This window comes from Oxyura jamaicensis, chromosome 19 (assembly GCF_011077185.1).
Source record: "Oxyura jamaicensis isolate SHBP4307 breed ruddy duck chromosome 19, BPBGC_Ojam_1.0, whole genome shotgun sequence".
Taxonomy (NCBI): domain Eukaryota; kingdom Metazoa; phylum Chordata; class Aves; order Anseriformes; family Anatidae; genus Oxyura; species Oxyura jamaicensis.
This window is the reverse complement of record NC_048911.1, coordinates 11,277,935-11,303,787: the sequence shown is the minus strand read 5'-3', so window position 1 is coordinate 11,303,787 and position 25,853 is coordinate 11,277,935. Positions and strand designations below refer to the sequence as shown.

General features: G+C 42.0%; 1 long non-coding RNA gene across 2 annotated transcripts; it reads left to right on the top strand.

Annotated features, from left to right (window-relative positions):
• The first annotated feature begins 4,914 nt into the window (after positions 1-4,914).
• Positions 4,915-19,495, top strand: LOC118176329. Of its 2 annotated transcripts, XR_004755342.1 has the most exons (4): positions 4,915-5,112; positions 7,397-7,517; positions 18,824-18,908; positions 19,283-19,495. It is a non-coding gene; the product is annotated as an uncharacterized LOC118176329 (long non-coding RNA). The 2 variants fall into 2 exon arrangements; XR_004755343.1 differs by lacking the exons at positions 18,824-18,908; positions 19,283-19,495 and adding an exon at positions 8,688-9,637.
• Positions 19,496-25,853: the final 6,358 nt, after the last annotated feature.

Sequence of the window (25,853 nt, the reverse complement as noted above, 5' to 3'; positions counted from 1 at the left end):
TTGTTTCCATGGGCTGAAAACTTGTAACATAATTGTTGAGATCTTGCACATCCCTCTCATGCTTGTCAAACCAGGTAAAGCTGTGCTAATTTGTGCTGCTCAGCACCCCACTCTGGACACCCTCCCCAACAAAACCCCATGGCGCCTTATGGTGATGGACAGCCATCGCAGACCTGGCAGCAAGCAAACGGCTTCTGCTAATGAAGACTTAGTTTTCTGAGCCAGGCTTTAATTCCTTGGAAATGCAGTATCAGGTTGTTTGTCAGTGTGATGAACACTGAATGGGCAAGGTGATCATGGCCCTGTCCCCTGGCCTGCCTTGTAAATCAGGGATGTGACATGTTTTCCATCTCCGGGGTATAGTTTGTGGAACAGATGGAGGTTGTAGAGTACAGGTGACATTAAAAGACTTATTTGAAAATCTCCCCCATATGAATTTGGATGTTGATCCAGAGGTTGACTGATTGTGCAACTGTGAGGGTCTCAGTGATTTAGGATTGTAAATGACAATTTTAAAATGTGGATATGGAGAATGCTTCTTCACTGAGGCTCCTAAGAGACACATTTCCAGAGGTCTGGAGTCACTGGAAAGGACTGTCAGATATTTTAGAAGTCTCATTCACAACCTGCTTGCACCTTTGCATATCAGTGAAGGAATGGCTGTAGATTAGAAATACCAAAAGACGTAGACTGGAAAATAAAGTTTAAGATCTGTAGCCACTTAGGTGGTCCTCCACACTTCACAGCGAGTTTCAGCATGGAGAGTGAAATACCTCCACCTCTGTCTAGGTGTCTTCACCTCTGTTCTGCACCAAAGTGCTCCTCAGGCAGCATGAAATGGGGCTGTCCCACAACTCTTGTGGGACTGCTGTAGCTTTTCTGGACAAGAGCCTGGCTGCAAAACCATGCTCTTCCCTACAGTATGCACCACATGCAGCTGTGGGTTCTGCCTACCCCATGGAGCATACAGCACTCTGCGGCGCTGGAGTGTTAACACAGGCATGACATCCATGTCAGCTGAACAGCAAGTTTTATTGTGTTCCCAGAGCTGGGGTGATTCCACTTTGCTGAGATGCTCTGCAGGTTGCCTCTTCAACCCCAGCCACCCAGCCATTTCCACAAGCTGCATCTGACACTTCTCCACATATGTATGATGTCCCATCTGGGCGCGATAAGCCCTGCTAACCACCAGCCAACAAGAACAAACACCTTGTTTGGAGCTGCAAATATGCTCTTGCTGCAGCCTGTAAGAACAGTAAACCACACTCACAGCAATAAAAAGCACAGGGCAATGAATTAGCAAGTGCACCTGAGTGGAGGCGTCCAGTCAACTGAAGAAGGCACAGACACCTGACAGCTCCCAAACACATGCACAGCATCACTTTCGTCGATAGAGGCAAAGGTGCATTAAGAACAGGAATAGAAATTGATAACTTAAAAACAATGCATATAGTTACATACAGAAAGGAAGCATGAAATTTTGGCCTAAAGAATATCTTTGCTAGCCAGCTAACTCAAGCAGGCAGTTATGCCCCACATCTATGGAAGGAACGTTCCTGAGAACTTGTGAGCATTTGTTTTTCACTGAGACTTGTCTGTGCATGACCATGTTGTCATTGAATGCCGTGTAATCATAGTCAGTACTTACTGGTCAAATTATGTGATCTTCCATTGGAGACCCCTCCGCGCTTTGCACGGTGAGAGGCTGCAGGTAAGGGGCCTGCAGCCCGTGGTGCAGGCAGGGCCGGGGCAGCCATGCATGGGACCACGGTGACACCAGCCTGCCTTCCAGTCAGACCCACACCACTATGTCCCCAGTGCTCGCAGACATTGTGGAGACATCCTCACAAGGAAGCATACGTCCTTCCTGGCTTTTGGATGACATGCTGGTTTTAAAATATCCTTAAGTCTGTTTTTTAAAAATAAAGGTAAAGCTCTGACCAGTTTCTTTTGCATATGTTGAGGAGATAGAGGAAAGCTGGAGTGGTGCAGTGCCCCTTCTTGGTCACTGAGAAATGCTGGACATCCCAAGAGTTCTGACAGAAGTTACCTGAAAAATCCCTTTTAACAAAACTTGCTGTTACTACACCTGATTTCCTTGGAATACATGGTTACATGTTGCTCTCATTCTAATATAAGTGACATCATTGTGGAGGCAGATGAAAAAAAAATGTGGCTTTGATGTGCACTAATTAGGTTTTATTTGTTTATTCTTTGGAAACCCATTGCCAGAGTCTGGCTGCCACTGAAATGGGGCCAGGGCAGGGCTGTGGCAGCTGGCACCAGGCAGAACTGGAGGGCAGCTTCCATCTGAGGGAGAGAGTAGTTATGGGGGGAAATCATATATATGTAGAGACAGAAGGGTGTGATTGGGAATGATAAACTGGAACTGCACACAGAGCAGGGGATTACCAAGGGACTGCTCTGTTTTAGGGTTGAGCAGAGTGTGGCTGATGCCATGGTGTCCTGGCCATGCCACCTCAGGTCCCAGGTGCCACTGCTGTCTGAACAGGAAAGAGTGTGCAGGAAACAGGACAGAATTCACCCAAAGCTGTCACAGGAAACGCCCTGGGGCTGAGAGGCTGGTGTGCTCTGATGCAGAAAGGCACTGCTGGCAAATTTCTCCTGGTGGCTTGGAAGGATGAGCATGCCAAAACAGCTAAGGCCCCTCGGAGGCTGGGCTGCAGCTGCTGGCAGCTGGGTCCATCAGAGGCATGAAACAAAATATTGTTATGCTTTTTTTGACCCCCTCCCCCCCCCCCCCCCTTTTTTTTTTGTTGTTGAGAAAGGGTTGAGAGGGGAGATATTTAATTTTTCTGAAGAATGAGTTAGCCGTTTGGAAAGTGCCTTTCTTGGGCAGTGGCCCTGGCAAGGATACAGGTGTCTTGCAGGAAAACTAGGGAAACCCAGGCCACTTTCCATTTGTCTTATTCATGAAGGCCAATTTTCTTCTCTTCTATTATGTAATTGTCTTGTCCTCAATCTAATATTCCAGGTTTATGAGGAACAGCAAATCAATACTTTTTTTTTTTTTTTTTTTTTTTAAAAAAAAAAAAAAAAAACTGCTGATTAATTAATTGCTGGTATTTGCCTGCGTGCTACAATTGTATTAGATGTCAGTGATAATTAATTTTAAAAGGAAATTGTTCTTGCTGATTTTTGAACAGCGGGTCAGATCTCATCGTTACTGCATATTCATCTAAAGGAATATCATGCTGCTTTGTGCAGGGGCACAGCTCCTGCCTGATGAGGTGAGGAATGGGCCCAGCTCACAGGACAGCAGGAAGGTGACACATCTGCAGTGCAGCTCCAGGGAGACTCTCACATTTTCAGATTAAGTGTGTTCTTTGGCTTCCAAGAAAGTGAAAATGCATGCTGAAAACTGAGACAGAGATTTATATCCCTTTGGAAGAAAAATTTTAATCAAAATAGAAAAAAATCTGCAAAGTCCCCGTCTGTTGCTTTACAGAGACAATTGCTCTTGTATCATATATACTTTGAAGCAAAATCAAAACTCAGCTTTTCTGGCTGGCATACAAACTACTTCTTGTTAAAAAGCAAACAGAACCCAGCATTGTAAGTTTTTTGTTGTTGTTGTTGTTTGTTTGTTTGTTTTTTGAGAGAGAGACTATAGGATAAATAGGAAAGAGGAAACAACCTGCCCTAACCAGTAATAAACATAATATATTTCTGAAAGTTTTGATCTGACCTCTTCTACCCCTTGAAGGTCAAGTGAGGCAGTTCACTTACAACTCACAGCCTCGTACCTTCTGGGCCAGCTTCAAAATTATCTGTTTATTCTCCATAATGGGGTCTTCAAGACTGAATTCTGTGCTATTAATGTTGCCTCTCCTTAACAGTACTGCTTGGAGCCATCCCCTCTCTTCTTGTGTATAACAGATATACGATATAATTCTTCCATTTATATAACCTTTCATTTTGAAGCACATGCTTTAAGAAATCTCTAGTGGGTACATGAATGATATATAGGTATAATTTCACCCACCACTGAAGTGCGGCCGCCCCCAGGACTAGGAGCTGCAGCTGCTCAGTAGTGCAAAGCTAGGTAAAAGCACAGTTACGAGCAGCTCATCCTCCCCAGCTAACAATGTGGGGTATTTGGGAACTCTAGGATATAATTAAACAAAGGATATAATCTAGGATATAATTAAACAAAGTAGAATTAAGCCAGGACACCAGTGTTAATGCAAAGTGACAAAAAGTCTAATATTCCAGGGGGTCCAAATTCACTGCAATTCTGCCAACTTTACAGCTTAATAAATGACACTAACAACCCAGAGGCATCCATACAGCACCAGCATGAACTACAACCCAGCAAAACAGTTGCAGGTTGGCCTCATTATAAGCATGTGCTCAAGTCCTGTGGAATTTAAACAATGGCAGAAGGGAAGAATACTGCTTGTTGATTCACAATTATGCTTTAGAAATAACCCTTAAGAAATAAGTTTAGAATGTACATTGTTTAGAAATTAAGTAAAACACTTTAGGAAAAATTCTAGGGAAACCTCAGGTTTCTTAGTTGTTTCAGTGACATTGACTCACATAGTTTCTTAATCTGATAGGCTTTTTTCCTCTTCCTTTACCTGTTGCCTCAGAGTTATTTCTGCAAAATCACTAGAATTTCTTGGTGCGTAAACATATTCTAATGCTAGAAGCATTGATTTAGTACATTGTACTGAGAATTAACAGTTTGGCCTTAAGTTCCTGCTTCTTTCACTGTGCTTGCTTTTTTGTATACTTTTCCTCATGACATTTTTATGCTTTCAGCAGCATCTCTGCCACCCCACGAGGTGACAGAATGTCAGCTGAGCTAGCAGGTGCACCTCCCCAGGCTCTGAAAATGCATATCACCTGCTGCAGGAATATGAACACCATTTACAGCTCCTGGAGGACTCCACAAAGTTCACCTCCATATTGAATCTCTGTCAAAGATGGAAGAGGGGAAAAGTCCCTAAAGATTATAAGCAGCAGTCTCTCCTAATATAGTAGTCACTCTTTTATTCAAAGGGCTACCTCCACCCTGCTTGAATGTTCCTGTTGTCTGAGACGCTGGAGGTCTAGGAGTTTGGAAGATGGGAGATGGGGAGTGGGGTAAGCACAAGTAATCTATTCTGAGCTTTAGAGAATTTATAATGAAGGCAATTTGGGCTAAGTTTGTTTTCATGCAAGCTCGACTTGCAGCCACCTTTCTGCTCAAACCTTTGGAATGACAGAAATGTGAATCCCACTGCTGAAGGGAAAAATGCAGGATATTGTTGTATGTGTATGGGAAGGTGAATGTTGGTGATAAGTGCATTGGCAGGTGGTCCTGGTTTGTAGTCATTCTGCTAGGTGTCACATGGCCATCCCATCAGGGACTGATGCAGGCTCCTTGTGTGGCCAAGGTACCACATCTCCTGTACTGCCCTTCCAGCCTTCAAGCTACACAGATGCCTTCTATGTAAACAGTAAGGTAACTCAGTCCTGCTGTGTGAGTGTCAGACGAGTTTGGACAGGATGTTCTAGTGTACCAGCCAAGCTTGGGTCAGATGTGTCTAAGGATGGGTGGCTCTAGGGACCCATCCCTATAGCACTGCAGGTGTGACCACAGTGAGTGTGGTGGCTTCTCCCCTACTCAGGCTCCCAGCATGATTCTAGAAGACTTGCCTCCACATGCCCCATCCCTAACATGAGCAGAGCTCTGTGGCCAGAGCAGTACCTTGCAGTGATGCAGGAGGGCGCAGGAAAACAGTTTTTCCAGCAGATGCGAAGGGTGGCTGTAGCAGCGTTAGGAGCTTAAGGCATAAAGGAGTATTCAGGGTAACCACAGATCAGGTCTGCATGGTGTGAATGTCAGTTGGAGATCTGTCTCTCTATCAAAACCTTTTTGTACAGAGGGGGAGGGTAGAGTGGTGCTAACTGTTCTGACCTATTGTTTGAAAGTATTTTGAATTGCAACATTCGAACAGGCTGGTGGAATATTTTACCAGTAAATTTTGAATTTGGCAGATACATCTCCTATACCATGGTGGGAAAAGGATTATGGTATTTAGGATATGGTATATATTGCTGCAGAGACAGGAAGATTGATTCTCACTTGGAAAATCTGCAAGATTTCTTGATTTAGAGAGCTGATGATTGGTTGAGTGCTTAAATTTGATTTATATCAAGATTTCTTTTTGTCTTTCTTTTTTTACCCTACATGTTCTTATGATAACATCAGCTGGTCTTATTCAGAATGATTTTTTTTGTTTGTTAATGAACATTATTTTCTTTGAGTGTTTTTGATATTCATGTCAAAACTCTTTTCTCTAATACCTGTTTGTTTGGAGTAATGTGACTAAATTTCACTTGCATGAGGTCTGAATAAAGTCACTGTGCTTTAGAGAGAGACAACCCACACATTTCTTGCTGAAGACAGAAGCACACTATTTCAAAAACATCAATCCCTCCTGAGGATCTAATCTGAAATCTTTAAAATTATGTAAGCAGTCTAAGCTACTCAATATATTTCTTCTAAAGCACCTCGTATTAATTCCTACTTTTCTGAATAACTTGGCACAAGGAGAGGCAAGTAACCCTCTGACCCAGGGCTGTGTGAGCCCTGCGCAGCCCAGAGGTTTGCACTGCACTGCAGGAGGCAGCCAAAGGGGAGATTCTGGTTCAGGTCTGCAAGCAGGCAACAGCTTCAGTCAGCTCCATGGGCTGATAATCCCTCTCAGGAACTCCAAATTCATCTGAGTAATTTAAAATGGAGGCAAGCAAGCACAGAAAATGAACCCATCAGAGGCAAAGAAACTTAAAAGGATAATTGATGTCTTATTGTTATCGCTACAGCAAGCATCTCGTATCATGAAAGTAATACATGACACTTCTATATTACAGCTAGTGTCTGTGTCATTAATTATACTATGAGAAACTTCCCTTTTTTGTGTGCTTTACTTTCTGCCCTAGCCAGCCATTCTTATTGCCTGTAAATAGCTTGATCCAATGTGGATCTCTTCTACCCAATGCCTTTGCTAAGTGGGCTAACTCTGTGCTCTTTTGTCTACTCTCCTTCCCTTATTTTTAAGTAATTTAATTAAGACTAATTAATAAGATTTGTTACTTTCAAAAATTGATTTACCAAATCAAAATTTCATTTAAATTTTTAAAAAAGTGATAGTTATTCTGCAGTACATTATTAACAATTAACAGTATTTATGAGGGGATGCTCACAGTGATTTGAACAGTTGCAATTGTATCAATCCAAACTGTGACAAAGTAATACAACTAATTAAAACTGAAAACAAGAGGGAGAGAAGGATTAAAGTAGTGGAGCATCTGCAGTAAGACTGTTTTCTTTGTCCTTTTTTTTTTTTTTTTTTTTTTTTTTTTAATTCTTCCCATCCTGCAGAGGGATGCTTTGTGAATGAAAATATCAAATTCTTGAGACCCAGTTTTGGGCAAACTACAGCACCCTGGCCTGGGCTGTGCAGTCCTGCGCCATTCCTTCCACTCTGTACCATTACACTGAAGTACTTGCACAAAGCATCCCAATCCAGCAAGACAATGATTTAAATGTCTGTGGGATGGGAGATCAAGGTCTGAAGCATGGGTGGTTACTTATTCCCCTTGCAGAAAAGTCTTCTTGGACCAGAGAGCTCTGAAATGGATTGTTTAGGGAGGGTGTGTTAATAGAAGTTGAGCCTGAAAAGTCAGGTTAAACAATATTTTCTGAGTTTAGCCATGGAAAGGAAGACAGATCTGTGATTTCTCCAGCTCCTGTTCTTGTTTTCTGGGACTCTGAGCAAAGTCTCTCTTACAAGCGGTAATGCCTGATAAGCCTGTTTGGAAATGAACACCTGTTAATTTTTAAAAAATGTCCCTCCACAAAATACTTGTTAAAACTTCACTCTTCATATTTTAAAGGGAAATTTTGTTTTATGTTCTTCTGCTCAAATATTGTGTAGCTGAGTAGCAGCAAAGTGAATAATAGTTGAGTGCATAATTTTGATCTAATTACAATGGTATTGAATTGCAGGTGAAGCATTAAATTGATTTGGAAAAAAAAATCTTTGCAGGTATCTGGTATTGACAAAAAGGTCATTATGCATTTGTAGTGATTTCTGCTTTTTCTGCAGTGAGGTCAGATCAAGACCAACATTGTACTTGTGCCTCCTGGGCTTCAGACAAATTCTGCATCGGTCTACTGCTGAGTGGCACAGGTATGAATTTCACCCTTAGTTCATGTGGCTTTCAGCTAATGAGAGAATATTTAGATTTATCTTATTAAATCTTTAGTGCTCTTTTAACAATAAATTGATATATAATTAACATAGACAATCTTATTAAATCTATATTAGGGAGCTTATTTCAGACAATTGAATTTTTAAATTGAAGGTGATACAAAGTGCCTCTCCTCCCAAGAGTAATTGTGGTTCCTCACTAAATGTATCAGACCTGAAATGGGTGATACCCATCAGGGTGTTCCTTGGCTGGTGTCATCCATGAAACCAAACAAGTAATTCATGTTGAATCATTTCACTTTTGAGTACCATTTGTGGTTTATCTACTAATGTATTGAGTGTTTTGCAGATGTTTTCTGCATCTCCATTACTTTGACAGGATTCTGACTTAAATTGACCTTGTGCTGGCTGAAATCTTTTCTTTCTTAAATAAATAAATAAATAAATAAATAAAATCAGCTTTTTGTATCTAATTAAGCTATGGGACAACAACTCCCACTGAGAGCAACATGGATCCCAGCAAGTCTTATTCTACATCTCCTCTCCCAGCACAGAGATTGCAGATATTCTCAGTTGTAGCTGTCTCTAAGTGCCTTATAAAGGAGTCAAAGATTGGTACCCACAGAAAAAGAAATGCACAGAGAGGAGAAAATGACTTTGTTCAAAGTCAACTGCTGGAATATTGACAAGTACGAGCAGACCTAGTGAACAAATCTCTCCAGGGGAAAACTGTCCCTTAACATCAACCAAGGACATCCTCCTCTGGCATAAAGTTCGTGTTCCTAGGATTGCTAAGCCAGGCAGTCGCTTGGTCCAAGAATTGTCCTGGTCCCTCAGCAGGAACACTCAGCACCATTTGCTCCTAGCCGCTGGTGATAGCAAAGCCAAAGGAGAGATGATGCAAAAGGCATTTGGAGAACAGAAGGACCTTTTCTCAGTGATACTTGAGGGAGCCATTGACTTGGCATGCACTGAAGTTCTCTGCTCCCTTGGTGGTGCCAGGCTTTGGGCTAAGGGTGACATTGCCCCCCAAGGACCTCTCAGCCACTGCTGGCAGAGTGGCACTGGAACCACGGGGTGGGACCAAGAAGCAAAGGGAGGGGCTGGGGTGTGTGTGGCTGTCCGCAGCACACAGCTCTGGCTGCTGGCACCCTGTGGCCAGGTGGCCAGTGCAGTGCTGCTGGGAGCATGTACTGGGTGCTGTGCTGCAGCACTGTGTATCGCCTGACACACCTCTCACCCTGGGCTGTGCTGCCTTGTTGTACATTGGAGGGGCTGTGGGATTCTGGCACTCTGAATGATCTTGCCTGTACAACGACAGCTCAGGCAACAGGTCAGAGTAACTTGCTGCCTTCTGTGTTTTGCTTCATTTGCTTCTCTTCTCTCCTTTCATTAATTCTGGAATGAGCAAAGCACAAAAACAAAAAACAAACAAAAAAAAACAACAAAAACCAAAAAACAAAACAAAACAAAAACCACGCTTGTCTAGGGCTTCAAGTGTTTATCCCAAAAGAAGGTTCCATGCTGACTTTTTATTTTTTTTTTTCTTTGTGATGGCTGTGATTGAAACATTTAATCACCTGTATTTGCTGTTGATGTTGTTGCTGCTGCTATTGTTGTGTTTGTAATTAATGTAATTTATTCTGTGAAATATCAGAGTTATTTAGTAAACATGCCTATAGAGATTTGTCCTGAATAACAGTGTTTTATTAATATAATCCTTAGCTACTCAGCTCAAACAACTTTTCAGAGCTGGAAATCTCTCACACAGAAGCCAATTGTGAATATTAAAAGGGATTTGGAGGAGGAGGAGACAAGAATTACATTTTCAAATATTCCACTGAGTTGAAGATTTAACCTAGCAACATCACTGAATCCCTGCACAGGCTCACAGCCTCATTTAGTTTTGTATTAGCAGACTTGGTTGCATTTTAATTGTGTACATAATATTATTGATATTTAGTAATTGTTTCTGTCACCTTCCACCTCAATCAGCATTGCAATATACAGCTTGAACTAACTGGGAAGTAATTGCCTAGCTAATATTTCTTCTCATCTCATGAGAAAAGCTGATACAATAGCTAGCATATCATGGATCAAACAGCCCCCATTTCATGGTTCTGCTCATTCTGTAGGCTCCAAGTCAGCTCCACTTGAAATTGAAACTATTTTATCTTGCATAATGAGTGGACGGATTCTGAATTTTCCAAGCTAAGCAGATGTTCGCAGTAGTTTAAGCAAGACATGCAATGCGACTCGTAATTAAGCATGAGACACATAGGAAGCAGCAAGATGCTTACCCAGCTTCAGAAAGACTGTTTTTTTGCCATGTGTAACTGCTCAGTTTTGACTGCTCAGCACAGGCTGTCCTGCAGCCAGACTGAATCATGGTGCTGTGAGCTCCTGTTCTGCTGAGAGCAGAAAATGATGGGAGAGCTACAGGGGTGAGGCAGAGCCCTGTCTCTTTCATTTTATCTGTGGAGGTTTACTTTTTTATTTATTCCCAGGTATACAAAACCTATGCTAAGGCAACCTCTTGGCATGCAGAGGTCTTCATCATCTCACTCTTTTCTCCAGGATGTGTAAGCACAGTTGACAAGAGAGGAGAGATTTAGGTAAGCTTCTCCAATTTATTGGTGTGAATGTGAAGGAAAAATGTCCAGTAAGGACTCCTGAAGTCAACCTTTATTCTCTGCCTCCACTTAGAGACCCATCAGCCAGCCAAACTTTCATCTCAGCCTCTCATTTCACAGATGTGTTGAGGAAAAATGAGAAACACCATCTCACTGATGGATTCCATTGCCTTGAATTGTGTTTTCCTCCCATTGAAATATACTAGCCCCTAATAAAATATTCCTGGGATTTAAATGGTCTTTACACACTACTGCCCTATAACTTAGAGAGAAGCTAATTGTTTTGTAAGTAAATTACCTGCAGCTCATTCCTTTATACTACCACTTTATCCTTTTCCTGAAGCAGCCAAGAAATGTGTCAACTCTTCCAATCACAGATGATGGTAACCATGTTGGAAAACATTCTGCCCTCTTGCAATTTATTTATTACTATTATTATTTTTGTAATAGTAAGTGTTATCTTCACCTTAAATCAAACACACTCCACAACTCTTGCTAAATGATGCTATACTGTTCCAGGAGCAAATGTTGAAGTAAACAAACAGCCTTCAGCCGAGGCAAACAGCCGAGTCTTTTATTTGCTTTTTTTTTTTTTTTTTTTTTTTGGTCTTCCTTATAGTACTTACATATGGAAAATTTTGTGGTTAATACAGTAATTGAATTGTCTGCTGGAATTCCCCACTTGCCATTGATTTAATTGTTTGGTTGGGAGCATGCTAATTGTTTATTGACACTGTTCAGATCCCATGCTGGGGTTAGACAAATCTTCAGACTGAGCTGTGCCGTGGGCTGACATCTCAGACAAGTTCGTGCTCTGCAGACTATGAGAACGGTCCTTGCTGCTAAATGCCAACAAGGCTTGGCTGTGCTCACCTGTGGCACTGGATCTGCCCAGCCTATTATGCCAGTGCAGAACAGCAATGCATACACTTGCTCTGCATAATCAGTATATAAATACCTACATTTCCTGAGTCCAGTTCATGTGTTGGGTCCATGAAATCTGTGTGTGCGCCATGATGCATGCTCAGCTGACACTGATCCTGACCCACGCCCATGGGCTGCAGTGGCTGTCTGGTAGTTATGGAAGTCAAGATTATCTCTGGAGGAGATTCGTAGTTATTGCTTGAGACGCACAGCAGCCATACAGCTCTGCTTGTCTCCCTCAGTGCTCCTCTCTATATTTGGCATCTGTTGCTGTAGGTTCAGTCTGTCACACTGAGCTGCGTTTATGGTTATCAAATGTAAAAAGTATAGAGTGGAGATGTTTCAAAGTTGGCCCTTGTATGGTTCTGAAAGCCTTTGCTCTTTGCATTGGTCGATGGTGTCATACCCATGCCATAAATGGTACCTGTACTCTGTAACTAAAGAGATACGTCTGTGAGGGTTTTTATTTTCCACCTTATTATCAAGCATTAGCTAGCATTTTGCTAATGTTCACAGTTGGCCCTTCAGGGCTATCTGAAGCCTGTTTTCTGATATGAAAAGCAGCTTTCTTCAATGAGCTTTGAATCAAGCTCTAACAGTTTCAAATTCAGTCAGAAGTGGAAAAGAAGGCCATTTGGAGAAGGGAAGAGGCTCTATGTATTATAATATCTTTATGCTACACACATAAAATCCACTCTGCTGTTCTAATTTAAGCATGAACAGCATGATAATGTAGAGACATTGCCTAGCAATATCCTGATTATACTGTAGCAGAGAAGTTTTGATTTAACCTTTTGCTATTCTGAAGGTCTCAGAAGTACTGTTTCTGCTGGATACTATAATAGTTTTCATATTGCTAAATTTTCCTAACAAGTCTGCACTTTAATAAGGAGCTAAGAGCTTCAGTCCCTCCTGGTTTTTAATAAAGTGTATCACTACAAGTCAATAACCTGTCAAGTGCTGCTCACTGTGTGCAGCTAAAACAATTGACTTGAGGCTGTGCTGGTCTGTAACTGAGGGGTGTGTACAGAAAGGTTTATGTCGAGCCCTGTGCAGCGAAGCTTTCAAAACAGACACGTGGAAGGGAGCAGTTGCTCTGTATGGTGCTGGGGCTGTTGGGCCAGGGCTGGGCCAGGAGCTCTTCTCGGGGCAGCCACTGCCACCTCTGTCCCTCAGCTTTGGGTGGCCTGCAGTCAAGGAGGTCCTGCCGTCTGCAGGTGGCCTGTCCCAGCACTGATGGTGGGAAAGGGAAATGCCAGATGGGAGGAAGGAGCTGCTGGTTCTGAACATCTGCCGGGCCAAGGGGAAATATTGCCCAGCAGAAAGAAATCAAATTAATTTTGAAATTCACCACTGTCAGAGTAAGTGAGCACACATGCCAGGAAATAATTTAATTGAGATAACTGTAAATGAATAGGGAGATTTTCTCTTTGATAATGTTTATCTCCTGCAACTCCTTGCACCAATATCGTAGTGTTTTGCAAACACGGGGAGGTAGAAGAGAAGGGAAATCATCTGTGCACAAAAGCAAGGACAGCACAGATCCTACCCTGCCAGGCTCCTGCCTTCTGAACCGGTGCTGTGCCTGCTGGTCAGTGCTCTCTGAGGCATTGCTTCATACTTGCTTTATGCAAGAAACAATCTCTCATCATCCCCTTTAACTGTAAGCCCCATCTGGAAAAAAGAGGCAGCTGTGTTAACAGCACATAGCACCATGGTCTATGGAAGAAGAGAGAGTTTAATTAAACTTACAGGATAGAGAGAGAGTCTAATTAAAATTACAGGATAGCAAAACCTTCTTTCTCCTTTTCAACTGTCTTTCAGTTCATCAAGAGTAACACATTCACAGAGCAAATGTTTATGCTCTACCACTCCTGCCCCACAGAAATGGGACCTTCTGGCATGGGCTGACTGTCCCTCATAAATGCAACTGGCTGGCATTTTGAATGTACTTCACCTTCTGGAAGTTTGTCTTTTAACTGAAATTAAAGCTTCTCTGGAATCACAGTTTTATTGTCTCTTGAAAGATTCTACCTTTAATGTTTCTGATGTACAGCTTTTCAGCATTTCTACCTCTGGAGAGAATTTTCAGAATGTTAACTTCTCATTCCATCAAATGGATGTTGAATTTTCCCATGGAACTCTGAAAGGAGCCCAAAATTAAACAGATGATTTGACCTTGTGGTATTGACAATGCAAAACAAGATTTGCTGTAAAAGTGTACAAATCTGTCCATTTTTTGCCTGCCTGCCCAGCTTGACATCTGCTAGGTGTTTTTCTGAGCCTCTGGTTTAGCAGCAGGTTTGGGCAGAGGATCTAATTATAAATCCTTTGGTAATTAAAACAACAGCTGTTATAATTAAAAGACTCCTCATTAAGCTACTATTAACTGCAGCTTAAGGTGGGTTTTCAGTGAAATGAAAGCACTGAAACCTTTTTAAGCAAGCAAAGGTACTGGGGAACAACAGAATGCTATTCAACAGAAGGCAAAATGTATTTAAAATTTGCTTTTCCCATTAGAAGTTTTTTTTAAATTCATCTATTGAAAAGTCAGACCAGGAATGCTAGGGCAGGAGCGTTTGCCTGGAACAGCTAAAGGCCCGGAGATGCAAGGGAGACCCAAGAACCTCTGCTCTTGCAGGCCCTGCCTGCGGTGCTGGGGCAGCCGTCCCCACACCCAGCACCTCTCGCTGCCCCTGCGCAGTGGCACCACGGGCCACCCACAACCTGGCCCTGGGGAGCACTCTGCTGCATCTCAGCCTTCCAGCTAATGCATAGCACAGACCCAACTCACAGGCTGGAGTTTTTAGGAAAGCTTTGCTCTTCCTCAGCATTCAGGGAACTGCTTCTTCTCTTTCTATGAAAATGAGCCCGGTGTGATACACTGAGCTCTGTGTAGTGGAAAGCAACCCATACATCTAGGGAAATAAAACCTTAACAATGATGACTATGTACGTGTGCAAGTACTGTTACCATTCACTGCTGCAAGTGGAAGTCTTGGTTCATAATGAAGATTGTAATGTCTAATTAAAATAATGACTTTCAGCAATCTGATATCCTGGAATAGGTCATCAGGTGGTAGAAATTCCAGAGGGTGTCCCATAGAAAGGTACTGTTTTCCATGCCTGCTTGAAGATGAATTGCGCTCATCTCACACATCCCCATGGTTAATTGCAGTTTCAGCCTTTTGAAATTGCAGTTACTGACACTGGAAATTTTGTTGTGGTAGGGTCTCTTAGCCACATCTTGTGAAGGGTTTCATTGGCACTGCAATTCTTTTGGCTAGAGATGAGATTTCTTTCTTCATTAACTACATTCATATCCTTATGTGAATGCTATAAAACCTGTTGTACTTCTGTGATGGGAGGCATAAATCCTGCATGCTGCCAAAACCAGGTGAAGCCCATCCCTGTCCAGAGGGTCAGCATAAACAGCAGAGGAATATGTGTCAGTTGTCTTTGACATCTCATCATGGGAGGGTTTCAGCCTCTGTGATTTAATCAATTAGCCTTTCAGCTCTGTGATCTGGCAAGCCATCTTAGACCAAACCACCATCATTAAACAAAGCTGGGAGCATCCTTGTTCTTGCCAGGAATATATCTGAGGTCTACCTTTACAGAACCTACCTGGTACTGCATAGTTATGAGAATATGCTCCTGAATGTGTTTTTATTTTTTTCCATTTCTGTAAAGATGTGGTTCTTGACATCAGTCCCTTGGATAGTGACCCAGAGGAGAAAAAACACACCAGGCTTCTCATCACTCCCAGCTTCCACCAGCAGAGTGACATGCCTACACAGCCAGCCTGATGGAAACCTAGGGCAATGTCAGCTTGTAAACCCGTTCAACCATAAGCAACCCAAAGAGGCCAGCAGCAAGGAAAATAAGCTAATCCTCCCAAGTTCATTCTAAGACAATGTAGCATTGAGTGTTATGAAGCAAACAAGAAACACAAATAAACAAAGCATCAGGACCACTGTTGCAAGTTAGATACACGTTATTACAGTAACCTAAGAAATATTGTGAGTGGTCTAATAGATTTTTTAAGCTCATTCTTTGCTTTACAGGTGTGTGTATATATATATATATATATATATATTTGCTGCTGATTAAACATTTTGCAGGAAGATGTACCACATAAGGGATTTTGCACTGGTATCCATGGAAACAATAGAATGTTTCCATCTAACATACATATTAATTTTTCCAAGCTGTTATTATCTCTCCCTGCCAAAGGGGTTTAAAGCAACATTAAGAAAGCAAAATAATGTGGCTAAAGATGTGAAAGAGAATCATAGTTACAGGGAGTATGAGGAAAGTATTTTTTTCAGTTATTTTTCAAACTATGCACGTGTGTGACAATTTTAGGCTACATCCTTTATCTTCATGAGAGTTAAGTTTAAGTTTTTAGCATCAAAAACTGACAGTGGATTAAGTCATATCTGAATTGCCAGAAGACCTATTTGTATTCTAAGAAAGAACATCAGTATCAGAGGAATTCTGTAAAGTGAATGAGAAAAAACAATTGTCTTGTTTGACTATATCTATACCCATCCTTTACATCTCCATAATATCAACTTTTGGATTTTGCTTTTAAGAAGATTTTAAAAAAAAAAACTCATAAAAAATCATAAATATTTCAGTTTCTAGTTGGCTCTATTCCTCAGTTACTCTTTCTAATAAACCATCCTAAATTATCCCTGTGCACAGAAGGTTGGTGTTCTTCCTATCTGTTTTCTCCACCTTACAGAAGCCCGACGTTAAAGAGCAAGACCTTTCACTTTAGCGATGGTAAACTTAGAGGGATCAAGTCAACACAGTTCTACGGACTGTAACATGGGCAGGTGGAAAGAGCTCTAAAGATGTATAGACTTTTATAAAGTACAATAGCTCTTTATTTTGCGACTTTATAGCCATATTCTAGAGCAGTGCTAAGAAGATACTTTGTGTAGAAAAGTTCTATTTTTAAGAAAATTGTAGAATTTATTCCTTCATGGACCATTTTGGCACCTACCTGTATTTTATGGATCTCTTTCATTTCCCTACTGATACCTTCTTCCTTACAGCAAATCCTTGTCTTGATGAACCCATCAGTTGTGCTCAAGGGCTTGGGATGATCCTCAACAAGTTTCTCTTTTAAACATTTCTTTATGAGGGCCTGGCAAGCTAGGATTTGACTGAGTGGTCTCAGAAGTGACTCCAGTTTTGCAGTTTTCAGGTATGCTTAACACAGTGTTTTTATTCACAAGCTTGTGTAGGAAATATGTATTAGTCATTTTTAGTCGCCTTTTATTTTATGAGACTGCTGTTAATTTCAGCGAGTGAACACACACAAATCTGGCTGATGTGCTCCAGCACAGAGCAAGAGACCCCTAAGGAGGAAGGTTTGGTAAGAGGATGGTTCCTTCTCATCCCAGGCTCACAGTGGGTGTGTAGGAGGAGCAGCCAGCAACTCGCTCCAGCAGCCTCACGTTAGCAGTGGGGCATCCCACTCACTCCACGCTGGCAGCACCCAGATCTTTGGGGAGCCTGGGGAGATACAGTGCCACAGATAAAACCTGATCACCTCCTCCAGCAATGTTTATATCTAAGTTTTGCCTTGGGACCATGCCTAGATGGTGGTATATATGAGAGCTATCTATCTGGGGAGAAACAGTGCAGGAGCTGAGGCAGGTTTGTGAGCAGCAAAGACAAGCAATTCTCTCCTCTCCCTCTTCTCCAAATCTGCCTGTGTCTGTTGGCCAGTTTTATTGACACTCACGACAGATCTAAGACTTCAGAAGGGACAAGAGGAACATGCCCTTGTGCTGGTTGAGCTTATGAGAGCCAGTAACAATCCTCTGGAAGAAAGAGGAAAGACAGCAAAATCAACAAATGAAAAAGGACCTGGCATGATTTTTCAGCTGTTTTGATGTCTGAAAAGATGTTAATTGACAAAGGCTTTAAGCTGTATGTTCACAGTAAAGCCGTGAAAGTCTCATAAAAGTTAGACCTCAGTCAGGAGGGTAATATGAGAGCAATGTCACATTGCCAGTGGTAGTAACTAATTCTTTGCCTTTGTAGAAAACAGAAAAGAGACAAAAATTACAGAGACAGGATTATGGCACTGTTGTAATATCATGATCATTACTTATTCCTTCAGCATTCATTATTGTTAGATGAATCATAATGAACTCATCTGGCATTAATATAAATGTAAAAATGCAAATCCATGCAAATTCAGATGTAATTCAGCATTATTTAATGTACCGTTACACTTCTTCATGAGATTCCCCTGAAATGAGATCTTTCTTTGAAAGAGTCTAGCTATTACTGAAGAATAAAGAAATGATAATTTGGCTATTGGGCACCTTATGGGACTAGCAGAGGTAACAGTTTATCATTGTGAGTGACTATTAAGAAGAGAGACTTATTAATTTGGAAATTAAAGCTGAGCAATGTGAGGACACTGTAATTCCAGCATCAATTAAAGTCCATTTATTTTCTTTTGCAGTTCAGAAATTGTGTCAGATCTGGGATGTTTTAATTGAGAGTCCATTTTATTGTGTCTCCTACTTTCTCAAGCTATTTATGCAACTTTGATCTGCAAATTTTTAGGAAAAGGAGGCAGAAACTCTACAGGAGCTGCTCCAGCACGGCTAGCCTTCTTTCTTACACTGTAGGAAGTGTAAGAAGCTCCCCTCTTCCTGGGGAGCTGGCACTTGTGGAAGCCCCATGTCCTGCTCCTGCAACAGCAGGTGCATCCCTGCTACAGTGGGGAAGCTGGGCAAGCCTGTCAAGAGTTTTCAAGGGCTATAAACTAAGCAGCTGAAGGAAGACCCATTCAAACATAATTTCAAATTGTCTCATCTTCCCAAAGGTAGTGTGTTAGCATTTTAACTATTTTCCAGTTACCTTGCTCTAACAATCCATTCCAAAAGGCTTTGAAAAGCACCCTCTATCATGCTAGCAGGGGCTAACACGTTCAGCACTGAGTTCTCTGGTTTTATTTCTGGTTGTATCTGCACAAAACCCTACTTTGTGTTCCTTTGTATTTTAGCCACTCTTGCAGTTCTCCCTGGCCGGAGCCTCAAGCAGCTGTCATGGTTTAGACAAAATTCTCACTAATGAAAAAACAATAAGCAGTGAGTGTCCTGTTTGCAGAAATCAAGAAAGTATCTGCACTGAGAGGTGAGTAGAGAGAGCTTTTATGCCTTGCCTTTCACAGATGTAAATAGGATACATTAATATATGATGGATGTGTAGCGTCCACTACTCAGTAAGACTTAGCTGTGAAGAATGTCTTGAATTTGCCTAAGTTCAGTTCAAAGAAAAACATAAGGTTTTGTTTTTAATTGGAAGAACCTACATTAAAATTGTGGAAATACTTTTGCAATGGAATTTGCAGTTCTCACCCATGAGACAAAGGTGCACTGATAAGTAGCTCTGCTTGGCTTTTCTTGCATGGTTTAAGATCACTTCACTAATGAAAATATTCCCACTTTCATCTTCAAAATAGTGGAGCCACCTGCCTCAGAGGCTTGCCCAGGCCAGTCCCAGCCTTCCAGGAACAGAAAGGGAGCCATAGGGAGAACCAGTCATTTTCTTAGAGCAATTTCTGGGTCTGCAATATTGCTGTAAGTAACTGTCCTTCCAGTCAAAAGCCATACAGAAGAAACGAATATACTCTTTTAGTAGGCAATGTCTTGAAAATCAAAATCCAATTTACAGCGCACATGAGATTCCTGCATAACTATCATAATTAATTTAATTACAAGTATTTGCCCACTTTTGAAAGATGAAGAACATTAAATACCTGATGTCTCTTTCTTTAGCAAAACATCACTAGCCACATTAAAGCAAGACATTTTGAAAGCAGATCAGTTCTTGTTTGAGCAGCCGCCTTCATGCAGAGAATGATGAATTCACTTCCTACAACCTCTTCTGCATCAGTTCCAATTCATGCATTAAGCATGACAAAGGGCTGGACATATGTGAGCGTCTCTGCCATGGCTGTGGATGGTGTCCACAACCAGCCAGAGGGGGATAGAGCTTAATCTGTCAAAGGACTGCAAGCCATGCTCAGCAAACAAGTGTAATTTTTTAACGTGGAATGAGCAAAACTGGAACTTGTAGGCAATAAGTTCAGAAAGAAAAGATTTTTTTCTGTGTTCTGATTAAAAAAAAAAAAAAAAAAAAAAGTTAAATTTTGCATGACCAGGGCCAAACTGACACCTAGTACAGAAACACATTCCTGTGTTTCTTTCCAAATCCATGCTGCTGATCCAGAGCAGGGGCTGCCACAGCGCGGGTGGCTCGCACGCAGCAGCCCCGCAGCAGCCATGTCTATTCTCCAGAAAAGGAACCAGCCTCAGAGAGGCTGGAGCTCTGTACAGCTCTGTGTACAGCACTAGGAGTTTTGTTCAACCCTGCAATGGATCATGAGAAAAGTGTCTGTTTTACTTGGTGTCAGTGGTATTGATCTCTTCAAGCAGAAATTAATGGAAGTGTTTTCCTCTTTATTGCTTCAGGGCTTGCTGTCTAGAAATAAAAATATTTGCCTGTTTGTGATTCTTTTTGCAGTTACTTCTTACAACAATACATATCCAATGTTTCTCTGTCTTCCTTTCTTCCCATTTTTAAATGTACACATTTAGAGCATTTTGCCCACCGGGTATGGTTTAGAAAGAAATCTTCAGTACTTAATGTTAGGCAAAATGATTTCTGATAATACAGGCAAGCAGTGAAAGAATAAGGCTTAAATTAGCCTGGCCCCCAAGAAAGGGTGCACATTTGCAATAGTAAGTAATGAATTAAAAGTGTTGTTCTCAGTGTCTAGATATGCTTCTCAACTAGTCTAACTTATTTCAGACTGGAGACATATATATCCTTTTGCTCAAAATGACAGGTTATGAAACTTAGGAGCTTTTGGTGGCTGTTTTCAAAATGGAGTGCAACTTTTCATATTTAAGTGCTACTTATATAAATATATAGTAAACATCTGGGAATATATATAGTGCGTGGTTTTTGGATCAACCCTGTTTTGACACACTCAGCAGTTTTCTTGCCCTTACTCTATTTCCAGCTTTTGTTTAAATGCTCTCCCTTGATAATTGAATATGTAAAACTTCAACCTTGCAAGCAGCCAAGGATCAATGAGGGCTGACACTGAGCAGTGCAATATATGGGCTAATGGCTCCACTTTTATTGAACCAATTTAACACCCTGTGACAAGGGGCCCAGTCTCCCCCTTACTCGCACCCTAGAAGTAAATCTGTCCCTGCTCCCCAGCAATATGTGCTTGATTTTAACATCAGCCATTAAGATTGCTTGTATGCTTAATCTTGCAGAGTTTGCTGAATAAGGGCCTCATCAAAACATGTATCTAACAAAAGCAAGTACTGGGGGAAAAAGGATAAAAGTCTAGCAGCAGAACCATATGGAATATATAATTGGCCACTTTCAGGGCCCCTTAATCAAACCGACACAGAGGAGGAGGATTTAGCCCAGCACTTCATGCAGACCATTTAATTGCTCTGGATCCAAACCCACCATTGGTGTGGTGCCAGTGTCCCCTGTGGGACACCAGTGGTGGCCAAGGAGAAGAAGCCAGCAGGTTCCCAGGCGCCTGCTCAGCAGGGTGGAACACTTCACAGAGATGTGGTTTAGAGCTGCATGAAGACCTGTTCCACCCTGCTTGGAACAGCTCCTGCAGCACCTACGGGTGCTCCTGGCAGCTGCCGCCCACAGGGGACTGCCACAATGCTGTCCTGACCCCCAACACCATCCTGCAGCGTGGGGGTGGAGCTGATGTCCCTGAGGTCTGGGAGCACCAAGCCCATGTCCGTTCACAGCCCTGAAAGTCAGAAGATTTAAAAAGTCAGTAGGTTAATATACAACTCCTGCTGTGTTAAGACAGCCCAACTTTGTCAGCAGGATGTGCATGCTTTGCAGAACTCCTTCCCCTGCATCCATCTATTTTTCTGAGATAGCATTAAGTGGAGTTGTAATTTAATATTTAGTTTTGTTTGAGTTATGAGTTTGTTCTCTTTTCTACCAACCACAAACATATCACAGCTGAAGTCCTACCTTTCTAAATCCACCCAGTACTGTGCACGCTGTGAAATTCTGGAAACTATTCTTTATTAATAGCATAAATCAAATCCTAATCTTTATTTCCTAACCCCTGGTGAGGTGTACATACTTCTAATATTTTTCCTGGCTATCTCCTGCACTTTTCAACCTCTCAACTGCAAGGACAGTGAGGCAGCAGCCACCCTGTGATGCTATCTAATTTTTAGCCATGTAGTTCAAGCCATCCCTTGGCACAAAACTCAGACTCTTAATCATGTGGTACAACAGGCATTATGCAACTTTGATTTAGAGAGAACAAGGATGGTCTAGCATGTTACAGACACCAACAAAAAGAGGTGTATTTTAGACTGGCTAAGTGCAGTCATACACAATCATGTATTTATAGTCATATTCAGTAAGGATTTGGTTCCTCTCCATTTTTTGCTGGCCTCCCTCCCAGACACCAGATCAAACCAATGCTCCAGGGTGCTCATGTTTAAAGGCTCATGGGATTTCTTGGTGTTTTCTCCCAAAAGTGCATGGGGTTATTTTTTTTGTCCCAAGTTTTCCAGAAATTTGATCAAGTCTTGTATGCCCACACCATGTGTTTGTATGCATGTGTGTACACTACCTTGTTTTTCCAGATATGGTAATTAAATTTGCCTCAGGCACTCAGAACAAGCCACCATGGATTTACAAAGAACTGTATGGCAGAGTTCAGGTTTTAGGTTTCACTTAATAAAGTTAATACAGGCTTCTCAATACAGTTTGGTGAAACTCTCACACTTGGGAGTAAGTTACCCTCCACTTGAGTGTGAATTCACATAAATAAGTCAATGGAGATGGAGTACAAGTGTAGGAGTGATTTTAGATTTATAACTGAGATATATATTCATATGGTATCAAAATGTACGGACCTTGTGTTTCCCTGAGTTAGCTATATGCTAATTTACATAGTAGGGTAGGTTGGCTATAAATTTTTGTGTCTGTTCAGTTACAGTCCTAAATCTTTCCTTTTGTATGCTTGTGTTCAAGTTACATTTCACATTTGTTCAGTTGTTCCCTTCCCAGAAATCCCTATGCAAATGTCAGAGCAGATTTTCTTCAGCAACACTTGTCAAGGATTCTGCCCAAGGGAGCAGAGTCCTTCTAAACACCTCTGGCCACCAACTACTCTTATCTTAAATTTAGGCTCTTCAAAGACAAGATCACCTTGTTTATCACAGAATCATAGAATCATTAAGGTGTGAATCATTGGAAGTCTGAATGTGCAAGCTGAGGGTGCTTGGCTTGCCTTTTGTCTATTCACACAGAGGCATCAATTATGGTGAGCTGAGTAATGTTTTCATTCCCAACCCTGCAATTATTGTGTGGCAGTTAGGATCTGGGGACAAATGCACAGCCTGAATCATTTGGTGTGCAGAGGGCTGTGAGAACAGCAGGCTAATAGCAATGATGCAGGGGATTGGGAAAGCCTGCCTCCCAATTTTATGCACAACAAGTGGGAAATTACATGCTTTTTGCCTGCAGAGATTTTGATTGGGTTTCCCTGGGTAGTGATGAGGAAAGCTTTCCATCACTCAGTATTTTCTCTCCCAGCACAGTCTGGGATTTCGGGAGCAGTCAGGGAATAGGCGTTGGGGCTGCCATTTGGCAGAGAGCTTGCAGCTGCTCCGCAGGGTTGCTCATCCACCCTCACAGCAGGCAGTAGCAGCCAAATCTCAACCAGCAGGACCTGGCAGAGTCCCCCCAGTTTTGGAGCCATTGTATCACCTGTCTGATGCCAAAATGGTGTCCTCACCCTGGTCACTCCACCTTGTCCACTCTATCGAAGAACACTGAGAAGAAGCACCCCGGAGCTTTTTAATCTTCTTCCCTCCTGGAAATAAAATAATAATAATAATAATAAATAATAATAATAATAATAAAAGTTTTCTTGTTCAACAGTATTTTGTGACAACAAAACTTTCTCAGGAAGAACCTAGAGTTTTTCTGCAAGTGCTTGTGCACTGGGTTTGCCCCACAATATCAACTGAAAAGTTTTCTTCTAGCTTTCTTGTTGTTTGCTTGCTTGTCAGTCAAACTGAAGTAATGTTTTAAGTCCTTTCAAAAACCTCCTTTTTATCTGGGATTCTGATGGAGACAGGGATTATGGTCCACAAAAATGCCTACGTGACTTAAAAGCAGAAATCCAGGACTTTCAGGAGGCTTTAGTTTGTTAATCATGTTTGCTGCATTCTGGGAATAATAAGTTTTTACTTATTTATGCTTTCATTTGAGCTTCTCAAAACTACATGTAGAAATTCCTTGACAAATCTTCAAAACAGGCATAGAATTAGATAAAAATAGTTCTAGCCTTATTTTACAGAAACAGTGATTAAAAATAACACTTCTGATGCAGTTGGTTTGTTTGTTTGTGTTTGGTTTGCTTTAGTTTTGGCTGAGTAGCCATTGAAGAGGGATCTCAGGCTATTAGAGACCAATCAGTAGCATGATCAGCACCTGGCTGCTATAAAAGCCAGCAGGCTCTAACCTTAGCTGGCTTGTAGAGTTGTGTGAAGTTGGAGGGTGTCTGTTCTAGTACCCCCCCCCTTAACAAGGCTGGGGTCAGCTTGGTGGGTCACCTCTCTATTTCTGGTGTCACAGTCATGTACTTTTGAGGGCTCTTTGGCTGGGGCATCATTCTACTTTTTACTTACTGTGGGGTTGTTTGTTTTTTTTGGTGCTTAAAGCAAGAGTGCAGGCTGATAGCAAGAGAGGTCTGTGTGAGAGGTGGCTGACCCAGTAGGTCCAGGTAAACAGCAATAGCTTATGGCTGTATTATGCCATGGTTTCCATCCATCCTATAGATGTTTTCCAGTCTGTTACTACTTGTACAGTTTGCAGAAGCTTTTGGGAACTATGCTGCTTGCTCAGCTAGAAGGTATGTGGGGAGCTACGTGTAAGTCCTCCCATTATTTGGTATGGAATAGGCTGTTGCCATGCATTAATTGGATGAGGAAGATAGACCTGTGCAATGACTGTGCTGTGAAGAGCACAGGTAATGCTTGTGGCTTCATTTGTATTAATTCAGGGTGTTTTAAACTCCCAGGGGCTCAAGGCACAGAAAAGTGATGGAACAAAAGCTGCCTTGTTTTATTGCACTCAAGTACTTCTGTTAACTAACAAACCACACTTCAGATGTGGAATGACCTCAAGTGCTCTTATTCCTCCTGTGTCAATCCAAGACCTACATCTGCAGCCTCATTAGATGGTAAAGCAGCTTCATTAAGCCCTGCATGTAGAAGCAGAGCTGATAGGTCTGTGGGCACTGTGCAGCAGCCACAAGAGTTGGGAAAACCTCACTGAAGAGCAAGGTGATGCTGCAGGTAGGTACTAGCTCCCAATATCATTAAAATGGGTAGCATCAGGCTTAATGAGTTGAGGCTGGGGGCCTGCCCTGGCCTACAGGACCTGTTCAGCTGCTGAGCTCCATGTGCAGAAGATTCATCATCCAGGGGGTGGAGGTGCTGAGCAATGGCCATGTGTTTTTTAGGCTGCATGGCTCAGGGGTTAGGCAGGTGCTGCTCCCTACCACACTGACAGGGAGCCCTGTGGCACCTGCCTGGGGTGCCCCAGCACACCTGAGTTGTTCTGCATCATACCTCAGTGCTCTCATGAGACAGGAACCAGACTTCAAGGGTTCAGGGTGAAGAGCTGGGTAAATAACTGGGCACAACTTATTTTACTTCTTAGACCCCTAAGAAGGGCCTCTGTTAGCAGAGCCGTTCAGGCAGATGTGTGTCCTAGCCCTTAATTCAAATCTGAAATTTGAAGCTCCAGCTCTTTTTGCTTGGTGCTTTTTGACTTCTTCAGGTCTGTCTAGTATTGAAACAGAATGCTGGCATGGGACTGGGTCGTGGTCACAGCACAACCTCTGTCATGCTGCCTCCACTCCTCTAGTGCTGTTTAAGTCACTGGGTGTCTTGGCAGCAAGCGTGAAAGGCTCTGCTGGTGCTTGTGTGTCTGGGTGCTGG